This window comes from Garra rufa, unplaced genomic scaffold (genome assembly GCF_049309525.1).
Source record: "Garra rufa unplaced genomic scaffold, GarRuf1.0 hap1_unplaced_002, whole genome shotgun sequence".
Lineage (NCBI taxonomy): Eukaryota > Metazoa > Chordata > Actinopteri > Cypriniformes > Cyprinidae > Garra > Garra rufa.
The window spans coordinates 9061878-9070868 of NW_027394277.1; the positions used below are offsets into that span (position 1 = coordinate 9061878).

Below are 8991 nucleotides of genomic sequence, written 5' to 3' on the forward strand. Positions count from 1 at the left end.
GCAGGTGGTGAATGGAAAGGTGAGCTCTAAGATTAGCAACTCCTCAATCCAACAGTTTGGTGACTGTCCGTTGTTTGTAATGCTGCTCTCTTATGCAGTTCTACTTCCTGCTTCCTGTCATGTGTCTAGTCACATGACAGGCCAACCATCCATTTATGAAAGACACATACACTTAAAATGTTAAGAGTAATAAAATGGCCTAAAAAACATGTAAAACACTTAAAACTCTATAATACATTTAAATGATTGTAATAAATAGAGCGGTAAAACACGTCTTTCTAAAAACCAGCATATTATATAAATAGTGAAGAAAAGGCAAAAGCTTACAGCACCTGAAATCTATTTGAACCAATCTTCTTTTATGTCTCTTTCTTTTAACCACTAGTCATCTCTCACAGTTAAATCTGACCCCATTTTAGTCTTGTAACTCGGCTGATTACAGCACCTGGTACTCCCTGGCGGTCTCCCATCCAAGTGTAACAATCGGCCTTATCAGCTGAGTTACAAGACTAAAATGGGGTCAGATTTAACTGTGAGAGATGACTAGTGGTTAAAATAATGAGACAAAAGAAGATTGGTTCAAATAGATTTGGTGTATTTACAAGGTTCACATAAAAGACTTTAAAACAACACGATAAAACTAGGTAAACTCTGTTAAAAGAATACAGTTCATTTGTCCAAACCCTAAAACAGTCCAAGAATCCCAGTGTGTTGATAAGTCCAACGTGAGTGTCCACCAGTGCATGTACAATCAACAGAAAGTTTAATCCAAAGTTTGCAGGTGGTGAATGGAAAGGTGAGCTCTAAGATTAGCAACTCCTCAATCCAACAGTTTGGTGACTGTCCGTTGTTTGTAATGCTGCTCTCTTATGCAGTTCTACTTCCTGCTTCCTGTCATGTGTCTAGTCACATGACAGGCCAACCATCCATTTATGAAAGACACATACACTTAAAATGTTAAGAGTAATAAAATGGCCTAAAAAACATGTAAAACACTTAAAACACTATAATACATTTAAATGATTGTAATAAATAGAGCGGTAAAACACGTCTTTCTAAAAACCAGCATATTATATAAATATTGAAGAAAAGGCAAAAGCTTACAGCACCTGAAATCTATTTGAACCAATCTTCTTTTATGTCTCTTTCTTTTAACCACTAGTCATCTCTCACAGTTAAATCTGACCCCATTTTAGGCTTGTAACTCGGCTGATTACAGCACCTGGTACTCCCTGGCGGTCTCCCATCCAAGTGTAACAATCGGCCTTATCAGCCGAGTTACAAGACTAAAATGGGGTCAGATTTAACTGTGAGAGATGACTAGTGGTTAAAAGAATGAGACAAAAGAAGATTGGTTCAAATAGATTTGGTGTATTTACAAGGTTCACATAAAAGACTTTAAAACAACACGATAAAACTAGGTAAACTCTGTTAAAAGAATACAGTTCATTTGTCCATACCCTAAAACAGTCCAAGAATCCCAGTGTGTTGATAAGTCCAACGTGAGTGTCCACCAGTGCATGTACAATCCACAGAAAGTTTAATCCAAAGTTTGCAGGTGGTGAATGGAAAGGTGAGCTCTAAGATTAGCAACTCCTCAATCCAACAGTTTGGTGACTGTCCGTTGTTTGTAATGCTGCTCTCTTATGCAGTTCTACTTCCTGCTTCCTGTCATGTGTCTAGTCACATGACAGGCCAACCATCCATTTATGAAAGACACATACACTTAAAATGTTAAGAGTAATAAAATGGCCTAAAAAACATGTAAAACACTTAAAACTCTATAATACATTTAAATGATTGTAATAAATAGAGCGGTAAAACACGTCTTTCTAAAAACCAGCATATTATATAAATAGTGAAGAAAAGGCAAAAGCTTACAGCACCTGAAATCTATTTGAACCAATCTTCTTTTATGTCTCTTTCTTTTAACCACTAGTCATCTCTCACAGTTAAATCTGACCCCATTTTAGTCTTGTAACTCGGCTGATTACAGCACCTGGTACTCCCTGGCGGTCTCCCATCCAAGTGTAACAATCGGCCTTATCAGCTGAGTTACAAGACTAAAATGGGGTCAGATTTAACTGTGAGAGATGACTAGTGGTTAAAATAATGAGACAAAATAAGATTGTTTCAAATAGATTTGGTGTATTTACAAGGTTCACATAAAAGACTTTAAAACAACACGATAAAACTAGGTAAACTCTGTTAAAAGAATACAGTTAATTTGTCCAAACCCTAAAAAAGTCCAAGAATCCCAGTGTGTTGATAAGTCCAACGTGAGTGTCCACCAGTGCATGTACAATCAACAGAAAGTTTAATCCAAAGTTTGCAGGTGGTGAATGGAAAGGTGAGCTCTAAGATTAGCAACTCCTCAATCCAACAGTTTGGTGACTGTCCGTTGTTTGTAATGCTGCTCTCTTATGCAGTTCTACTTCCTGCTTCCTGTCATGTGTCTAGTCACATGACAGGCCAACCATCCATTTATGAAAGACACATACACTTAAAATGTTAAGAGTAATAAAATGGCCTAAAAAACATGTAAAACACTTAAAACACTATAATACATTTAAATGATTGTAATAAATAGAGCGGTAAAACACGTCTTTCTAAAAACCAGCATATTATATAAATAGTGAAGAAAAGGCAAAAGCTTACAGCACCTGAAATCTATTTGAACCAATCTTCTTTTATGTCTCTTTCTTTTAACCACTAGTCATCTCTCACAGTTAAATCTGACCCCATTTTAGGCTTGTAACTCGGCTGATTACAGCACCTGGTACTCCCTGGCGGTCTCCCATCCAAGTGTAACAATCGGCCTTATCAGCCGAGTTACAAGACTAAAATGGGGTCAGATTTAACTGTGAGAGATGACTAGTGGTTAAAAGAATGAGACAAAAGAAGATTGGTTCAAATAGATTTGGTGTATTTACAAGGTTCACATAAAAGACTTTAAAACAACACGATAAAACTAGGTAAACTCTGTTAAAAGAATACAGTTCATTTGTCCAAACCCTAAAACAGTCCAAGAATCCCAGTGTGTTGATAAGTCCAACGTGAGTGTCCACCAGTGCATGTACAATCAACAGAAAGTTTAATCCAAAGTTTGCAGGTGGTGAATGGAAAGGTGAGCTCTAAGATTAGCAACTCCTCAATCCAACAGTTTGGTGACTGTCCGTTGTTTGTAATGCTGCTCTCTTATGCAGTTCTACTTCCTGCTTCCTGTCATGTGTCTAGTCACATGACAGGCCAACCATCCATTTATGAAAGACACATACACTTAAAATGTTAAGAGTAATAAAATGGCCTAAAAAACATGTAAAACACTTAAAACTCTATAATACATTTAAATGATTGTAATAAATAGAGCGGTAAAACACGTCTTTCTAAAAACCAGCATATTATATAAATAGTGAAGAAAAGGCAAAAGCTTACAGCACCTGAAATCTATTTGAACCAATCTTCTTTTATGTCTCTTTCTTTTAACCACTAGTCATCTCTCACAGTTAAATCTGACCCCATTTTAGTCTTGTAACTCGGCTGATTACAGCACCTGGTACTCCCTGGCGGTCTCCCATCCAAGTGTAACAATCGGCCTTATCAGCCGAGTTACAAGACTAAAATGGGATCAGATTTAACTGTGAGAGATGACTAGTGGTTAAAAGAATGAGACATAAAAGAAGATTGGTTTAAATAGATTTGGTGTATTTACAAGGTTCACATAAAAGACTTTAAAACAACACGATAAAACTAGGTAAACTCTGTTAAAAGAATACAGTTCATTTGTCCATACCCTAAAACAGTCCAAGAATCCCAGTGTGTTGATAAGTCCAACGTGAGTGTCCACCAGTGCATGTACAATCAACAGAAAGTTTAATCCAAAGTTTGCAGGTGGTGAATGGAAAGGTGAGCTCTAAGATTAGCAACTCCTCAATCCAACAGTTTGGTGACTGTCCGTTGTTTGTAATGCTGCTCTCTTATGCAGTTCTACTTCCTGCTTCCTGTCATGTGTCTAGTCACATAACAGGCCAACCATCCATTTATGAAAGACACATACACTTAAAATGTTAAGAGTAATAAAATGGCCTAAAAAACATGTAAAACACTTAAAACTCTATAATACATTTAAATGATTGTAATAAATAGAGCGCTAAAACACGTCTTTCTAAAAGCCAGCATATTATATAAATAGTGAAGAAAAGGCAAAAGCTTACAGCACCTGGTATTCCCAGGCGGTCTCCCATCCAAGTACTAAACAGGCCCGACGCGGCTTAGCTTCCGAGATCAGACGAGATCGGGCGCTCTCAGCGCGGTATGGCCGTAAGCGAGGATTGCTCCAAAAAGTGGGCTATTTAAAGATCAGCCTCCGTAAAAGCCAGCATATTATATAAATAGTGAAGAAAAGGCAAAAGCTTACAGCACCTGGTATTCCCAGGCGGTCTCCCAACCAAGTACTAACCAGGCCCGACGCTGCTTAGCTTCCGAGATCAGGCACTCTCAGCGCGGTATGGCCGTAAGCGAGGGTTGCTCCAAAAAGTGGGCTATTTAAAGATCAGCCTCCGTAAAAGCCAGCATATTATATAAATAGTGAAGAAAAGGCAAAAGCTTACAGCACCTGGTATTCCCAGGCGGTCTCCCACCCAAGTACTAACCAGGCCCGACGCTGCTTAGCTTCCGAGATCAGACGAGATCGGGCGCTCTCAGCGCGGTATGGCCATAAGCGATGGCTGCTCCAAAAAGTGGGCTATTTAAAGATCAGCCTCCGTAAAAGCCAGCATATTATATAAATAGTGAAGAAAAGGCAAAAGCTTACAGCACCTGGTATTTCCTGGCGGTCTCCAATCCAAGTGTAACAATCGGCCTTATCAGCCGAGTTACAAGACTAAAATGGGGTCAGATTTAACTGTGAGAGATGACTAGTGGTTAAAAGAATGAGACAAAAGAAGATTGGTTCAAATAGATTTGGTGTATTTACAAGGTTCACATAAAAGACTTTAAAACAACACGATAAAACTAGGTAAACTCTGTTAAAAGAATACAGTTCATTTGTCCAAACCCTAAAACAGTCCAAGAATCCCAGTGTGTTGATAAGTCCAACGTGAGTGTCCACCAGTGCATGTACAATCAACAGAAAGTTTAATCCAAAGTTTGCAGGTGGTGAATGGAAAGGTGAGCTCTAAGATTAGCAACTCCTCAATCCAACAGTTTGGTGACTGTCCGTTGTTTGTAATGCTGCTCTCTTATGCAGTTCTACTTCTTGCTTCCTGTCATGTGTCTAGTCACATAACAGGCCAACCATCCATTTATGAAAGACACATACACTTAAAATGTTAAGAGTAATAAAATGGCCTAAAAAACATGTAAAACACTTAAAACTCTATAATACATTTAAATGATTGTAATAAATAGAGCGCTAAAACACGTCTTTCTAAAAGCCAGCATATTATATAAATAGTGTATGGCCGTAAGCGAGGATTGCTCCAAAAAGTGGGCTATTTAAAGATCAGCCTCCGTAAAAGCCAGCATATTATATAAATAGTGAAGAAAAGGCAAAAGCTTACAGCAACTGGTATTCCCAGCAGGTCTCCCATCCAAGTACTAACCAGGCCCCACGCGGCTTAGCTTCCGAGATCAGACGAGATCGGGCGCTCTCAGCGCGGTATGGCCGTAAGCGAGGATTGCTCCAAAAAGTGGGCTATTTAAAGATCAGCCTCCGTAAAAGCCAGCATATTATATAAATAGTGAAGAAAAGGCAAAAGCTTACAGCACCTGGTATTCCCAGGCGGTCTCCCATCCAAGTACTAACCAGGCCCGACGCTGCTTAGCTTCCGAGATCAGACGAGATCGGGCACTCTCAGCGCGGTATGGCCGTAAGCGAGGGTTGCTCCAAAAAGTGGGCTATTTAAAGATCAGCCTCCGTAAAAGCCAGCATATTATATAAATAGTGAAGAAAAGGCAAAAGCTTACAGCACCTGGTATTCCCAGGCGGTCTCCCACCCAAGTACTAACCAGGCCCGACGCTGCTTAGCTTCCGAGATCAGACGAGATCGGGCGCTCTCAGCGCGGTATGGCCATAAGCGATGGCTGCTCCAAAAAGTGGGCTATTTAAAGATCAGCCTCCGTAAAAGCCAGCATATTATATAAATAGTGAAGAAAAGGCAAAAGCTTACAGCACCTGGTATTTCCTGGCGGTCTCCAATCCAAGTGTAACAATCGGCCTTATCAGCCGAGTTACAAGACTAAAATGGGGTCAGATTTAACTGTGAGAGATGACTAGTGGTTAAAATAATGAGACAAAAGAAGATTGGTTCAAATAGATTTGGTGTATTTACAAGGTTCACATAAAAGACTTTAAAACAACACGATAAAACTAGGTAAACTCTGTTAAAAGAATACAGTTCATTTGTCCAAACCCTAAAACAGTCCAAGAATCCCAGTGTGTTGATAAGTCCAACGTGAGTGTCCACCAGTGCATGTACAATCAACAGAAAGTTTAATCCAAAGTTTGCAGGTGGTGAATGGAAAGGTGAGCTCTAAGATTAGCAACTCCTCAATCCAACAGTTTGGTGACTGTCCGTTGTTTGTAATGCTGCTCTCTTATGCAGTTCTACTTCCTGCTTCCTGTCATGTGTCTAGTCACATGACAGGCCAACCATCCATTTATGAAAGACACATACACTTAAAATGTTAAGAGTAATAAAATGGCCTAAAAAACATGTAAAACACTTAAAACACTATAATACATTTAAATGATTGTAATAAATAGAGCGGTAAAACACGTCTTTCTAAAAACCAGCATATTATATAAATATTGAAGAAAAGGCAAAAGCTTACAGCACCTGAAATCTATTTGAACCAATCTTCTTTTATGTCTCTTTCTTTTAACCACTAGTCATCTCTCACAGTTAAATCTGACCCCATTTTAGGCTTGTAACTCGGCTGATTACAGCACCTGGTACTCCCTGGCGGTCTCCCATCCAAGTGTAACAATCGGCCTTATCAGCCGAGTTACAAGACTAAAATGGGGTCAGATTTAACTGTGAGAGATGACTAGTGGTTAAAAGAATGAGACAAAAGAAGATTGGTTCAAATAGATTTGGTGTATTTACAAGGTTCACATAAAAGACTTTAAAACAACACGATAAAACTAGGTAAACTCTGTTAAAAGAATACAGTTCATTTGTCCATACCCTAAAACAGTCCAAGAATCCCAGTGTGTTGATAAGTCCAACGTGAGTGTCCACCAGTGCATGTACAATCCACAGAAAGTTTAATCCAAAGTTTGCAGGTGGTGAATGGAAAGGTGAGCTCTAAGATTAGCAACTCCTCAATCCAACAGTTTGGTGACTGTCCGTTGTTTGTAATGCTGCTCTCTTATGCAGTTCTACTTCCTGCTTCCTGTCATGTGTCTAGTCACATGACAGGCCAACCATCCATTTATGAAAGACACATACACTTAAAATGTTAAGAGTAATAAAATGGCCTAAAAAACATGTAAAACACTTAAAACTCTATAATACATTTAAATGATTGTAATAAATAGAGCGCTAAAACACGTCTTTCTAAAAGCCAGCATATTATATAAATAGTGAAGAAAAGGCAAAAGCTTACAGCACCTGGTATTTCCTGGCGGTCTCCAATCCAAGTGTAACAATCGGCCTTATCAGCCGAGTTACAAGACTAAAATGGGGTCAGATTTAACTGTGAGAGATGACTAGTGGTTAAAAGAATGAGACAAAAGAAGATTGGTTCAAATAGATTTGGTGTATTTACAAGGTTCACATAAAAGACTTTAAAACAACACGATAAAACTAGGTAAACTCTGTTAAAAGAATACAGTTCATTTGTCCATACCCTAAAACAGTCCAAGAATCCCAGTGTGTTGATAAGTCCAACGTGAGTGTCCACCAGTGCATGTACAATCCACAGAAAGTTTAATCCAAAGTTTGCAGGTGGTGAATGGAAAGGTGAGCTCTAAGATTAGCAACTCCTCAATCCAACAGTTTGGTGACTGTCCGTTGTTTGTAATGCTGCTCTCTTATGCAGTTCTACTTCCTGCTTCCTGTCATGTGTCTAGTCACATGACAGGCCAACCATCCATTTATGAAAGACACATACACTTAAAATGTTAAGAGTAATAAAATGGCCTAAAAAACATGTAAAACACTTAAAACTCTATAATACATTTAAATGATTGTAATAAATAGAGCGCTAAAACACGTCTTTCTAAAAGCCAGCATATTATATAAATAGTGAAGAAAAGGCAAAAGCTTACAGCACCTGGTATTTCCTGGCGGTCTCCAATCCAAGTGTAACAATCGGCCTTATCAGCCGAGTTACAAGACTAAAATGGGTCAGATTTAACTGTGAGAGATGACTAGTGGTTAAAAGAATGAGACAAAAGAAGATTGGTTCAAATAGATTTGGTGTATTTATAAGGTTCACATAAAAGACTTTAAAACAACACGATAAAACTAGGTAAACTCTGTTAAAAGAATACAGTTCATTTGTCCAAACCCTAAAACAGTCCAAGAATCCCAGTGTGTTGATAAGTCCAACGTGAGTGTCCACCAGTGCATGTACAATCAACAGAAAGTTTAATCCAAAGTTTGCAGGTGGTGAATGGAAAGGTGAGCTCTAAGATTAGCAACTCCTCAATCCAACAGTTTGGTGACTGTCCGTTGTTTGTAATGCTGCTCTCTTATGCAGTTCTACTTCCTGCTTCCTGTCATGTGTCTAGTCACATGACAGGCCAACCATCCATTTATGAAAGACACATACACTTAAAATGTTAAGAGTAATAAAATGGCCTAAAAAACATGTAAAACACTTAAAACTCTATAATACATTTAAATGATTGTAATAAATAGAGCGGTAAAACACGTCTTTCTAAAAACCAGCATATTATATAAATAGTGAAGAAAAGGCAAAAGCTTACAGCACCTGAAATCTATTTGAACCAATCTTCTTTTATGTCTCTTTCTTTTAACC

General features: G+C 38.5%; 5 non-coding genes and 1 pseudogene across 5 annotated transcripts; all 6 read right to left on the reverse strand.

The window, feature by feature from the left end:
• Positions 1 to 4207: 4207 nt before the first annotated feature.
• LOC141307004 (5S ribosomal RNA) lies at positions 4208 to 4326 on the reverse strand. Its single transcript, XR_012345960.1, has one exon. It is a non-coding gene; the product is annotated as a 5S ribosomal RNA (ribosomal RNA).
• An 84-nt stretch (positions 4327 to 4410) lies between these two features.
• On the reverse strand, positions 4411 to 4519 carry LOC141307749 (5S ribosomal RNA; annotated as a pseudogene).
• An 84-nt stretch (positions 4520 to 4603) lies between these two features.
• LOC141305450 (5S ribosomal RNA) lies at positions 4604 to 4722 on the reverse strand. Its single transcript, XR_012344415.1, has one exon. It is a non-coding gene; the product is annotated as a 5S ribosomal RNA (ribosomal RNA).
• Positions 4723 to 5554: 832 nt separating this feature from the next.
• Positions 5555 to 5673, reverse strand: LOC141307659 (5S ribosomal RNA). The gene has a single exon (XR_012346610.1). It is a non-coding gene; the product is annotated as a 5S ribosomal RNA (ribosomal RNA).
• Positions 5674 to 5757: 84 nt separating this feature from the next.
• LOC141308236 (5S ribosomal RNA) lies at positions 5758 to 5876 on the reverse strand. The gene has a single exon (XR_012347159.1). It is a non-coding gene; the product is annotated as a 5S ribosomal RNA (ribosomal RNA).
• An 84-nt stretch (positions 5877 to 5960) lies between these two features.
• Positions 5961 to 6079, reverse strand: LOC141305451 (5S ribosomal RNA). Its single transcript, XR_012344416.1, has one exon. It is a non-coding gene; the product is annotated as a 5S ribosomal RNA (ribosomal RNA).
• Positions 6080 to 8991: the final 2912 nt, after the last annotated feature.